The 12,956-nt window shown below is 47.5% G+C and overlaps 1 protein-coding gene across 5 annotated transcripts in view; it reads right to left on the bottom strand.

Annotated features, from left to right (window-relative positions):
- The window catches only part of Igf1r (insulin-like growth factor 1 receptor), a 288,878-nt gene that overhangs the window by 220,710 nt on the left and 55,212 nt on the right, over positions 1 to 12,956 (bottom strand). The gene's annotated exons all lie outside the window — the stretch shown is intronic.

Below are 12,956 nucleotides of genomic sequence, written 5' to 3'. Positions count from 1 at the left end.
CTGGCATTTCTTGTATCCAGACTCTTGGGTTTCAGACTCAAATGCTGCTGGACATATACTAATTTTGTATCACCCAACTTTCTCAGCAGCCTTTCATGTAGACTACACACTAACCAACCCATGGACCGGAAGTCCACACTTCTTCAGACACATCTTCACGGAACTTAAGTGCTAGTGGAGATGTCCCTGATTCTGTCCCCTGGATGAGCAGAGTCAGGAGAACTGGTTTCCAGCTTCTATAACTTCTGCACCTCTGATGCCCCGTGCCTACAGTCCTCAACATCTGGGGAACAGTCAGGTTCCCAGAAGGGGCTATTGTAGGGCACGCTTTGCCTTATCCTCACAGAAGTAAAGCTGCGGACATCAGTCAGATACAAATGATGTCTGAGATAAACAGGCTCGGGTGCCCAAGCAGATGGCGGGAACCTGGGATCCAAACCCCCAGCTAAACCTCTGCTTTCATGTAGGATACTTCACGTTCCAAACATCTTAAAATTTGAAGTACAACCCACTCACCAGTTGAGAGCCGTGTATACAGTCGTGTAAACAGGAGCGAGCCGGTGCGAGCATTCTTAAGGGAGGACCTCAGTTTCACCGGAGGCAAATATCTGGTCCAAACAAAACTCTAAATACCAACCAAACTTGCCCTCCTCCGAGTTCTTAGCACTTATTATCTCCAGTTCTCTCTCAGCCAAAGCTGGGATTACCCTGCCACACAGTGTAAGTTGGCATCCTTTTATACTATGAAGAGAGGGAGGGAGGGAGGGAGGGAGGGAGGGAGGGAGGGAGGGAGCTATGTGTGCCCTGTGGAAGACAGACAACAGCTCTAGCTGTCAGGTGCTCCCACCATGTTTTCTGAGAAAGGGCCTCTCACTGGCCTGTGATTCACCACATACCACATAGGCTAGGCTGTCTGGAAAGCCAAACGACCCCCAAATACCCCCTTTCTGCTCCTCAGAACTGGGGCTCTAATCACGAAATACCACACTCGGCTTTCTTACAAGAGCTTTGGGAGTCAAACTGAGGTCCTAATACTTACAAAGCATCATGGGTTTCTGTTTTGTTTTGGTTCGGTTTGGTTTTTGGGTTTTTTTTTTTTTTTTTTTTTTTTTGTTTGTTTTGTTTTGCTTTCCCGGAGCTGAGGACCAAACCCAGGACCTTGCACTTGCTAGGCAAGCGCTCTACCACTGAGCTAAATCCCCAACCCCACATCATGGGTTTTCATGTTATCACCCAACAAAATTGTAACCTTGTGTCCTCTTATCCAGCTTAGCATGGAACTTACACTAAACAAGGACATTTCAATTAGCCAAAGGGGAAAGAATGGAAACTTCAGCCAATTAAGCAAAAGGAAAAAAATTCCTCATGATTCAAGCCTCTTCAATCTTCTCCTCGTCCACAGGAGTATCAACCTCTTCTCCTCAGTTTCACCAATGACAGAGCTGCAAGGGTGCATTGAAGGGTGCACTGGAGCATGAGCCTCCAAGGTCCTGAGACACACGTTCACTTGTAAACTCTACTATTTAGTTGGCTTATTTATCCCAGCTAATCGTGGACAAATTTTGGCCATTCGAAAACATTTTCTAAATCCCCCCTTAAAGTTTCCATATCTACCAGAACCAGCAGGAAAGTAAGACAAGATTACTGTCAGGTTCTGATGGTTTGAATGAGAATGGCCCCATAGGCCTCTTATCTTGAATGATCAGTCCCCAATTGATGGAGCTGTTTGGGAAGGACTAGGAGTCATGGCCTTGTTGAAGGAAGTGTGTTGCTGGGTGTGTGTGTGTGGGGGGGGACTTCTTGAGATTTCAAAAGCTCACACCATTCCCAATAGGTCTCTTTCTCTCTTCCTTTTGCTTTTAGATCAGACAGAAGCTTTCAGTTACTGCTCCAGCGCCATGCCTACCTGCCTGCTACCAAGCAAAGGCTCCTCCCACGACGGTCATGGATTCACCCTCTGAAACTGTACACGCCAATAAACTCCTTGGTCTGTAAGCTGCCTTGGCCTCAGTGTCTCTTTGTGGTAATAGAAAAGTTGCTAAGACACTGGGTGTCTGAAAGACAGTTCTCACGTTCACACTGCCTGGAGTACATTCTATGTGCCTCACCTGGTCCTATCTCTTCTCTCCTCAGCCTCTCCTGCTGAGCCTCCTGTATTCATTTAAGAACAAACTACTAAAATGCTATACATGGTCAGGACCACATAATACCTCCTCCAGAGGCCAGCCACCGGCTGTGAGACGGAAGAAGGCAAAGTATATTATAAGCAGGGCATCACTCTGAACCGCCAAGTTGTTTATTAACTGTTTGGAGAGTGAGGTATGGGATGAGTGAACAAGGTCTTTTTAACCTACTGACAAAGGACAGGAACAACCTTCAGACACCACACCCTCACCCAATCTATTCCAGCACAACCTCCAAGAGCCCTTGGTAAGGGAGATCTGGGAAACTCTGTGGATGTAAGCATTCAAAGACTGGGCAACAGATAAGGGGAGATCTTATAAACTACCTCAGCAGTCAATGCTTGCTCTGGCTCAAACTTGCACGGCAAACCCAGATGTCTATGAGGAAAGACACGTTAACAGAATGCGTTCAACTTGCAAACCAACCAGGAAGACTTTTCCTTTGCTACACCATTCCCACAGCATGGCCAACTCGGACGGCCCTCAGAAACAGCCCTCTGGAAAATGTCAATCATCACTGGTGGACTCTTCCCAGGTTATCAAGATGCGAGATGAGGGACAGCTGACACGAGTCTAAAAGAATGACTTCGCTGAATTTAAATTCATTCCACATAATCAAGTTTTATTGGTGTTTCTCGGCGCTCATAAATAACTCACTTTTCATGACAGCAAAAGCCGGACCAAGAAAATGTCACTTCAAAACTGCAAGACTTAACGTAAATCCTCCCTGGATTTCCTGCTCTCAACTCCTCTGACCAACTCTCCTTATTTCTGCTCCACTGTGGAGGTATTTTGCTAGCCTTCTAGCTTGCATCAAGCTCCTAGAAAACTCTTGAGAGCTTGGGAGCTTCAGCCACCTATAGGAGTTCAGAGTCTACTTCTAAAGCCAACCTGGGAGCCAGCTCTTTATAGGAAGGTGTAATCCAAAGAGGCTGGGTAGACCACCTATCATCAATCTTAGCAGCATTTATCAAAACCTAGAGCTAGTGCATCCACTCTACCTACCACCCTCCCCGACATTAAATCTCAGAGTCAGAAGGAAATGCAGGACTCGCTGTGTTAAAGGTTAAGAAAGGGAGGGAGGGAAAGTGACTGCCTTTGGGCCGATCACGCATGTCAAAAGCTGGAAAATGTGACATGACTCCGCACATACTATTTTCATGCAAAGCTCCCTGATCATGAGGCTGTATGATGCCTTCCTCTTTTCACCTGATCATCCCATTTAGGCCATGAGTTTGGCTTAAATTGGGAAGGCACAGAGGAAGGTCAGGTTTGTATGTATTTGAATACATTAGCCCAAACAGGACTGTGATACTAGGAGTTGAAGAGCTCGCAAATGGAGTGCTACCTTGAAAACTGTATACCCCAAGCTTGCTAACAGAATCTGAGCCACCCATAATAAGCCACTCGCAAGCCGCTCACCTTTAACTGGTAAGCTGAAGTGGGGTCCGGATATGACCCCGGCTACCATTTCTTTACAACCACCATAACTCACCTCCCACATCCCTTTCCCTAGAGCCTAGTGGTTCTCAATCTTTCTACTGCTGCGACCCTTTAATACAGTTCCTCATGCTGTGGTGACTCCCCAACCATAAAATTAGTTTTGTTGCTACTCCATAACCGGAGCTATTTTACCGTTATGAATTGCAAGTATCTGTATTTTCCGATGGTCTGAGGTGACCCCTGTGAAAAGGTCATTCAACTCACCGCCCCAAAGGGGTCGAGACTCATAGGTTGAGAACCACTGCTATACTCTGAGGCCTTCCAAGAATTAGGGTAACAACAGCACCCAGTGAGATCAGGTTGTGGTTTATCCACAGAAGTTCAGAAGCTTCCGAGTGAAAGGCCTAAAACCTACTATGCCTGGCAAACAGTGAGGCTCAGAGGCCCTCGGGCTAACACTTAAGTACCAGTAAATCCTGCATCATTATGGGCAGTGGGCACCAAATGCCATAGCCACTGTAAGGCAGCAACAAACCTACAGCGACATTAACCCTGCAAGACAGGCTCCTCTGGCAAGGTTAGGGCTCTGACTTTTTGTCAACTGTCCCTGTGACCAGCTTGACCGGGAACTCCAGCCCGCCCCTAGTCACCATCTCTGGCATCCAGTGACTCTTTGGAAAGATTTTTTTCCCCCTCAGCAAACAAGAAGTGTTTGTTGAGCTACAGAAACATTCTTCAGAGAAAAGTATACATTCTCAGAATTCCATTCATAAACCCCGTATGACCATCGAGGCTGGAGCCCTGCTGTGCTCATAAAACGGACAGTTAGGAAGTATTGGACAGTTAGAGGTATTGGTTGGGAGAAGAGGAAGGAAATGAGGCACTGACTGAGAAGGAGGCCCCACAGGGCCACCTGGACAGGCTGTGAAACTGTGAAGAAGTGTACGGCTGGGGGCTTCTGCTCTGCACTCCCCTCTGTGAGGGAAGGAGCACTTGACACTTTCTTGCTGCTCCTGCTCTGTAGCTTCCCTGATTTGTTATCCTGAAGCTTCTGAGGGGAACACAGACACCTCACAGAATAATCCAATTATCTCAAACCCACAGAATAATGGGACAAAAAAGATTTCTCTACATCCTATCTGTGAAAGAATCTGATAACATTTACTCAGCGAAGTATAAGGAGGCCACTCACGGGTCAAAAAGGAATCAGAGGAAACATCCTCTGAGTTACTGCCCCAGGAGCAGAGCTAGGGTTTCCTTGTCACAGGGACCTGACTGGCCACCACTGTAGGGGCAGCGGGAGACCCAGTTCAAATGCTAGAACTGCCCTGGAAGTGTTTGTTGGGGGGGGGGGGGCTACATTCTTTGTTATGCTGATTGTTTGCTCTCTTACCCTTTTACTACCAAGTGAAACCCTGGGGCCACAGTTGCTGAGAAAACAGCATTATAAGAAAACCCAAAATGGGCAACCTGGCTCCCCAGACCTGCTACCAACGGGAGATGCATCAACTCAAGGCAGGGGCCTCCTTCCTGGCAGCCTCATACTCAAGTAAACAGTGTCTTATTTAACAATGGTTTCTAAGTGCAGTACTCAAGTAGTGGCGTTGGCCACTGTATTACAGTATACTGCTATAACTAAATTTCTACTCATATCCAACTTTTAAGCTCAATTTTATCATGCCCTATGGAAGGCTGAATACACACATGGCTTTATTCATCTGCTGGAGGCCATGGAATGTATAGGAAAAATTACTGTGCAACACTGGCTACTTCGGACAGTGCCTTCATTAGGATTTCCAGAGATCAACTTGAGGTAGCTACTTGAGGCTGACAGCATCTCTAACCAAGGCTGAGTATCAAGCAACCAAGTCACTAAACACTGTCTCTGCTGCCATTCCACATGGCCCCACGGAGAAAAATAAATGACAGAAAGAAAGGACCAAGGAACCAGTGCTTGTTTGTGTCCAAGGCAGAGGAACAACAAGCAACTTCTGTTCAATAATGAGAAGAAACAGAAGCCCAGCTTCCGGAAGAGGGCCTGGCATTCCTGCACAACATTTTCCCGCCCACCTGATCCCCTGGAACGGAAGGAAGATCTGAGAGAGGACACAGAGAGCCAGTGTTTGTTTCCTGCAATGAGCAAGAGGAGGAGAAAAACAAAACAAAACAAAGCAGGAGAGGAGGCCGGGGTGGAAAGACGGTGGTCTGACTGCATATGCACGCACACATAAACACACACGCACAAACGAACACTCAAACACAAACGTGCAAATTGCAAACACATGTGCGCTCGCATGCTGACGTGTATACACACAGCTATTATTACCCACGGAGGAGCACAAATGGGCAGAGGCTCCAGCCTGGAGCAGATGGCTGCTACCTTCACTATGTGAGATCTGCAGGTGTCACCAATAAAAAAAAGCTCCTCCTTGTTTTCTTTACTAAAAACTATACCCTGCCCTCTAACCGCTTTAATGTTCTCAGAAAGGGAGGGGCATGGGGGGGGGGGCAAAGGAGAGTTATTTAATGTCAATGTCAAACAAAAATCTGTTGGTCTTTCTTAAATTCTCCCAAATACCAAGTTTGCAAGCAGAATAAACTCATGGGGTTTGTTAACAGACGGAATCTACAGACACCTATAAGGTCTCCAAGTGGCATCCGGATGCAGACGCGTGGACATCACGGAGTGTCCTTTAAAGGTACGGCTGATCTGGACAGACATGAAAATTCAAACAATTCAGATTAAATTAGCAAGAACCACTCGTACACTGTGCCCTGCTATTTATGATAATTGAGTGTTTGCAGCTCAGAAAAGGCAACAGAGAAAGACCACTTAAGATATGGCAGTAGACACACAGTCCCGCTTAATGCTCAAATTTTTAGATGGTCTCCAAATGCAGCTGTTTTTAAAATAGCAGCGGCCGCGGCCATTGACCAAGAACTCATTAGATGCTGGGCAGGCTGGTGGGTGCTTTCCGGGTACTACCTGATCTCCCCGTTTCATGGGTGGCTGACAAGCCCTGTCACGCTGCTCCATGTAGAGCATTCTACCATAGGACCAAGCTCAGAGAGACCCTCTTATTTAAACCTGGATCCCTGATTCACACCATGTGCTGGAAGGAGGCCCCGCCCTCGACTAGGCGAACTTGACCTTTGAACCATGACACACTGGAGTTGAGCAACGCAGTCCAGGATGAGATTAGCCACAGGCCCGTATGCTCCACGCTACCCCACTCTGGTTGAGAATGTCACACTGGCATACACCTGGGAAGAGCAAGATAGAAACAGGAATGCAACCAACGAAAGGGGGCTGTCGGGAAACAGGAAGGAGCCAGAGCACTCTACAAGTAGGCTTAGCCAGGAGGTATGAGGGGACGCGTAGTATTCCTCCAGAAACCTCAAGTTCAAAACAAAACAAAACCACGATGAAGGGAGCTGAAAACTTTTCAGACCCTAAGATGATATCCCTAATGAAAAAAATTAACTTCTAAAGTGGGTCCAGAAGAATGGCACCGCAGCTAAGGTCAACCAGCCCAAAGCAAAGCCTCTCTGGAACTAGATACATCATTGCTCTAAGAATTAAAGTTTGCTAGGTGGTGTCCCAGAGACACGTGGACACAAACGGGTTTAACACCTCAGTACCAGAAGTTTGCAATCAGGATAGAATGCAATCTCCACACCCGGCTATAAAAGGCATATAGCACTGAGGCCCAGGGCATGTGACCCCTTCTAAATAAAGATCACCCCCACAGTGGGAGCAGCTGACCAGAACAGAGGCGTTCCCAGGGGATGGAGACAAGCTCAACACAATTGTAAGGAGCCAGAGCCCACTTGTTCAGCTCCAGGTCTGCCTACCCACCAAGGCCCATGGGCCTGTCTCGTGGTCTACATCATGGTCTATTTTAGCAGTCTGCAGCAGCTTTGTGGAAGACCCCCGCAGCATTTCCAGACATACTCTGGGTCTTCCCAGGTAGCTGAAGATTAAAAGTTAAAATCCTGCCAAGCACATGGCTGGACTCTCACAGCACAAAAACTCCAGGGGATTTACAAATGCTTGAACAAGCCCTTCCACTTTCTCCCCAGGGGACATGTTCTACCAGCCTAGAAAGAAATGCAAAAAAAAAAAAAAAAAAAAAAAAACAAGAACAGGGAAGCCATTCTCCCTCGACTGTGCTGTCCTGACAACCAGTGTTTGATAAACAAGACTTAAGAATGGCATCAGGGAAGGATAAAACAACAAAACCTAGAATTATCTGTTTTATAATATACCACCTGCCCTCCTTTTGAGTCCCTGAACCCACCCTGAGATGGTAATGTTTTCCTGTCAATAAAGGGAGCCAAGGACCATCCTGAAGGTTCCAATAGGACATGACCAGGGCCTCTCACTTTCAGGGCAGAGGGAAATGCAATACCTTGCATGACCACTACCTCAGCCAGCGTCTTTTTAACGGGGTCCTGCCAGCTAAGCTGGCTTCCAGTGCTGCCAGGCTAATGCCTCGGTGGTGGATTTTCTGGCAAAGGCTCGATGGGGTGCTGTGAGCCAATCACAAGCTGTTGACTCTGGCGAGCTAAGAGGCACTCAGAGGCCAAGTTTAGCAGTAAGGTCTCGGGGCTTTACTTTTGTTATTTTTTATTTGATGTTGTTTTGGTTTTTTGGAGGAGGTGTCTGCACATGAAATCAAATACCAGAAAAGCCTCTGTGTCAAAGCATCACTTTAAGTAAATTCACTGAGAAGCCAGAAAACCACAGGCACTCAGGAGGGTTCACCTCTGGTCCTTCCAATACGGGGCCAGCTGGCCTTCAGCGAGTAGCTGTACATCCTAGGGAACGGCTTCCGGGGCAAGGGTCAGCCTTTTAGACTTCTGCATCTCGGCCCTTGGATCATTCTGACGACGGCAAGAGAAGAGCAGAGCTCCTCTCTGCCAGTTTGGAACCAGAGATGGTTTGGATGGACATGCTCCTCAGCAGTCGTGATGCTGAGAGGGGACAAAGGAAACATCAGAACCACATTTTGTGATCTCACCATCTTTGGGCTTGCTGAGGACCACCACTGCATACTGTTCTTTGCTTGGGGGAAAGCGGACCTTCACAAAGTAGGTGCCGTGCTCACCCCTGGAGTAACAGCCATGCAAAGATAGGTACAGCCAGAATTCACAGAACACTATGAAAGAAAGAAAGAAAGAAAGAAAGAAAGAAAGAAAGAAAGAAAGAAAGAAAGAGGGAGGGAGGGAAGGAGAGGGGGAGGGGGAGGGGGGAGGGAGGGGAAGGAAAGGAAAGGAAAGGAAAGGAAAGGAAAGGAAAAATAAAAGAAAAAAGAAAAGAAAACATACCCTTCCAGGTGCTAGGAGACAGGACCACAGGAAGCTCCAAAGCCCTGGAGTCTTGTGAAAAAGTTAAGGCTAGAGTTCACCTCAGCCTCAGGTCTGAGGTGGAGGGCCGCAGACTAAGTCAACACAAAGATGACTGGGAAAGGAGGTCAAGGATGATGCCTGTAGGAGGGAGGCGGAGTGACACAGTAAAATGGAGGCAGGGGTTGGGGGTGGGGGAAGACTACCAAGGAGTCTACTCCTTGGTTAAGGGCCTACTCTAGAAATGCAGGTGGACAGCAGAGCTACTCGAGGCACGGGACATTCACGGGTGACAAGTGCAGCTGGAGGACACAGATCAGCAGGCTGGAGAAGCGCTGTGTCACCATGTACACGATGTAACCTGGAGAACAGCAGAGTAAAGCAGTACTTGGGACGGTTAAGGGCTCAGATGGCCTATGAGAAAAGGAAGCTATGCAGAGAAGGCCCTAGCTCTGGTGTCTCTGGCATGATCATTAGCTAGGGAAACAAGTGTGTTGACCTCCTACGGGGAGGAGAGGTATATAGAGAAACCATAGAAGCAAGGGGACATTTCATGAGGGTCATCTTCACTTGTAGTTAAAAGCTCAAAAAGAAGCCAGGCGGTGGTGGTGCACGCCCTTAATCCCAGCACTCAGGAGGCAGAGGCAGGAGGAGAATCTCTGAGTTCAGGGCCAGACTGGTCTACAAATCAAGTTATAGGACAGCCAGGGCCACACAAAGGGGAAAAGAAGCCCAAAAAAGAAGTCTGGACTTGAGATGGTATCTGAAAGGGCCCAGTAAATACAGTGAAGGTGGAGCATCTGGTCTGAATGATGATGTCTTCTAAAACACATACTGAAATCTAGGATCTGGGTACATGGTGCTAAGAGGTAAGGCTCTGCCGTTACCTCATGAGGACGGAGCCCCCAAGAGGGAATAAAGCACCCTTGTGAAAGAGATACCAGGAAGTTGTTTTACCCCTTTCCACCACGTGAAAGATGGCAGTTGGGGAGGGGGGGCTGTGAACCCAGAAACCTCTTCAAACGGAGGACCTGCCAGCCCCTTTTCTTGGGCCTCTGGCCTTCAGAACTACGAGAATCAAATCCATTGTTCATAAGCCCTCCGGCTTGTGACATTCTGCTGCAGCAGCCCAGATGGACTAAGGCCAGAGACAACTAAAGCCTAGATGGAGAAAAGACCAACAAAGCAGCCGCCACGGGCAAAGGTGGAGAGGCAGAAGCCATTTCAAACAAGACAGGAAGGAAGGACCGACCACCAAACATGAAGGCACTGATAGTTATTTACCCATTAAAGCAAAAATGCCAAACACAATTCCTTCGGGACCCCTCACTAATTAGGAACAACACAGTCCTGCATAAATATCACACACACACACACACACACACACACACACACAGAGAGAGAGACAGACAGTCAGTCAGTCAGTAACTAGTGGAGTGGCTCCTCGTTAGGGAGCTGCCTCCACACCACCGCCCAGCAGACGAGACCCGGGAAGAGTGAAGATCCATCCAGAGAGATGAGTCTCTTGGTACTGCTGATCGATCAAGTGATCTCCTTTACAGCAACAACTGTACTCGGTATTTCTCTCCGGATGCCAATGGTCCCCCTCTTCCAACGCCAGCCAGCAGTAAACAGCTTAAAGGGGAATTCTTCAAATATTCATTTCAAATGGCGTATGCGAACTCAAGGTGGGCGTTCTGTGAGGACTCAATGCCCTTGCCCTGGCTCCTTGAAGGAGGATCAAGCCAGTTGTCCAGAGACGATGCAGGGAAGAACTTAGCCTCACAGGAGGCTGCTAAGGCTGCACTCTCCAAAGGGAAGAGAATGCCAGCTCCTCTGTATCGCAAACGTTCTGGTGGCCCCCGTCCAGAGAAAAGCAAAGCAGACGAACTGATTTCAACAGCACGTTTTACTTTTTCAAGTATATTCATCAGAGCGTGGACTCCATTTTTTTTTTTTAAATCATGTATGCCACATTTCAAGGATTCTTCCCATATTACAGCCCGGAAACTTTTCACTGAAAGCAGGGCTTACTTGAGGCAGGCCACACGGGTCAAGTGTTCCACTCAGGCGCGCGTGGCTAGTGGCTACTACACACGACAGCATAGACTAGAATGGAGTCTACGCAGAGGGAAAGAATTCTAGCTGAATTAGAAAGCCTACAGGAAGCTGTGACCATGACTGAGTTTCCAGGACAAGGTAAGACGACAATATTCTTGAATGGAGTCAGCGATTTGAAGTACTCCATTGTGAAACCACAGAACACGTCATCAGGACTGGTAGAGCCGGCCAAGGAAAAGGCTGCAGAGCGTGGCCTTGGGAAGACCAGTTCTAGCCAACAGGCGCTCTGGCATCAGGCCGTGCGTCTAAGCCGGCTGCCTTCCTTTGTTCTGATTTAACCTTCCATCGGCTCTATGAGGAAGGCAGGATCCGTGCCATTTTGAAGATGAAGAGACGAAAGCCTACACATTTAAATTTGGTGATTTCTGGCCACTGACCCTGGGGGCTCTGACCCAGAATACAGGCCTTATCTCCCTGCCCCTGACTTCTTCAGAACCTGCAGAAAAAGCCGCAGTGAGACCAGAGCATCTGTGGAATCGCTGAGCAGGTGTTATCTAATGATGCTGCGAACAGCGCTTCCCTCGTGAGCAGAGCTTATAAGCTTCCGAAACACATGCTGGTCTATACTTAGTTTGGCCACCGTTGAAGTGTGGTGTGGCTGCTGTAAGTACGAGTTCAACCACAGCTCAGGCGAGCTGGCCAGTCAGGTCATCCCGGACTCTCATTTCTGTTATCCAAATCTGATGATGCTTTTCCATAATTGTTTTTCTCAAATGCCAAGGCTACTTTTAAAAAAACAAACTGTCGGGGGCTGGAGAGATGACTCAGCTCTTAAGAGTACTCCTGGCTGCTCTTCCTTCCTGAGGACCCGGTTCAATTCCCAGCATCCCTGTGACTCACAGATTGACCGTGACTCTGGTCTCTCCAGGGACACTACACGCATTATGTGGTGAACAGTCATACATACAGGTAACACACTCAAACATATTAAGTAAACAAATAACTTAAAAACAAATTAAAAACAAAATTTTGATTACAATGGGCAAGAACTCATTCCTATAATCCCAGGACTTGGGAAGCTGAGGCAGGAGACCTGTCATGAACTCAAAGGGTAGCCTCAACTACATAGCAGGTTCCAGTCTAGCCCCAACTGCAAATTGAGACCCTGTCTCAAAACCAACCAGAAAGATGAGTGTTTTTAATCAAACCATTAATTAAGATAAGCATAAGGCATTGTTTTAATCAATCAGGAAAGTATCTTTCACTCAGCTGTTCAAAGTACTAGGCCATTGGGATACTGGCCCAACTGATACCTCTCATACACATACACAAATGCATACACCTCACCCCCTACTTACATCCACAAACAAACTCAAGTCAACTGCGGAAAGCATCAAGGTGTGGGACCTCCCACTCTGGCCCCAACTACAAGTATGTTGAAGTAAGAGCTACCTGTGAGGGCTGGTCTTCATTCATCGATTATACACACTTCAAAGTTTAGACAAGTTTATCACTCTGGGGGGTGTGTGAAGGATTTGTAGGAGCGCTCTTCATAACTAACTAAGCGAGCCATAACATAGCTAACATGCTGAGGGAGACCGGCGAGGGGAACCTTGCTGGCAACTATGTCTACATATTGTTGAATTATTGAACTCAATACAGCCAAGGCCTTGAGCCGCAGCTACATTCTAGCTAAAAAAAAGAAAAAAAGAGAAAGAAAAACCAAGTTGATTCTCACGTCCTCTGTCACATCCAGGTTAGGGTTTAGGTATTCTACAAAGAACATACACATATTACATATGAACAAACAAGCTTCAAACACCGCCACGAGATCCTGGGACCGCTGAATGGTTCCCAAGTTCTCTTCACTAAGTGACTGCGTAAGACCTCCGCTACAGGTGGATACGAAAGGAATGAAAG

Source organism: Rattus norvegicus, chromosome 1, assembly GCF_036323735.1.
Source record: "Rattus norvegicus strain BN/NHsdMcwi chromosome 1, GRCr8, whole genome shotgun sequence".
In the NCBI taxonomy this organism is placed as follows: domain Eukaryota; kingdom Metazoa; phylum Chordata; class Mammalia; order Rodentia; family Muridae; genus Rattus; species Rattus norvegicus.
The sequence above is the reverse complement of the archived record's forward strand: the minus strand, read 5'-3'. Positions and strand labels throughout refer to the sequence as shown.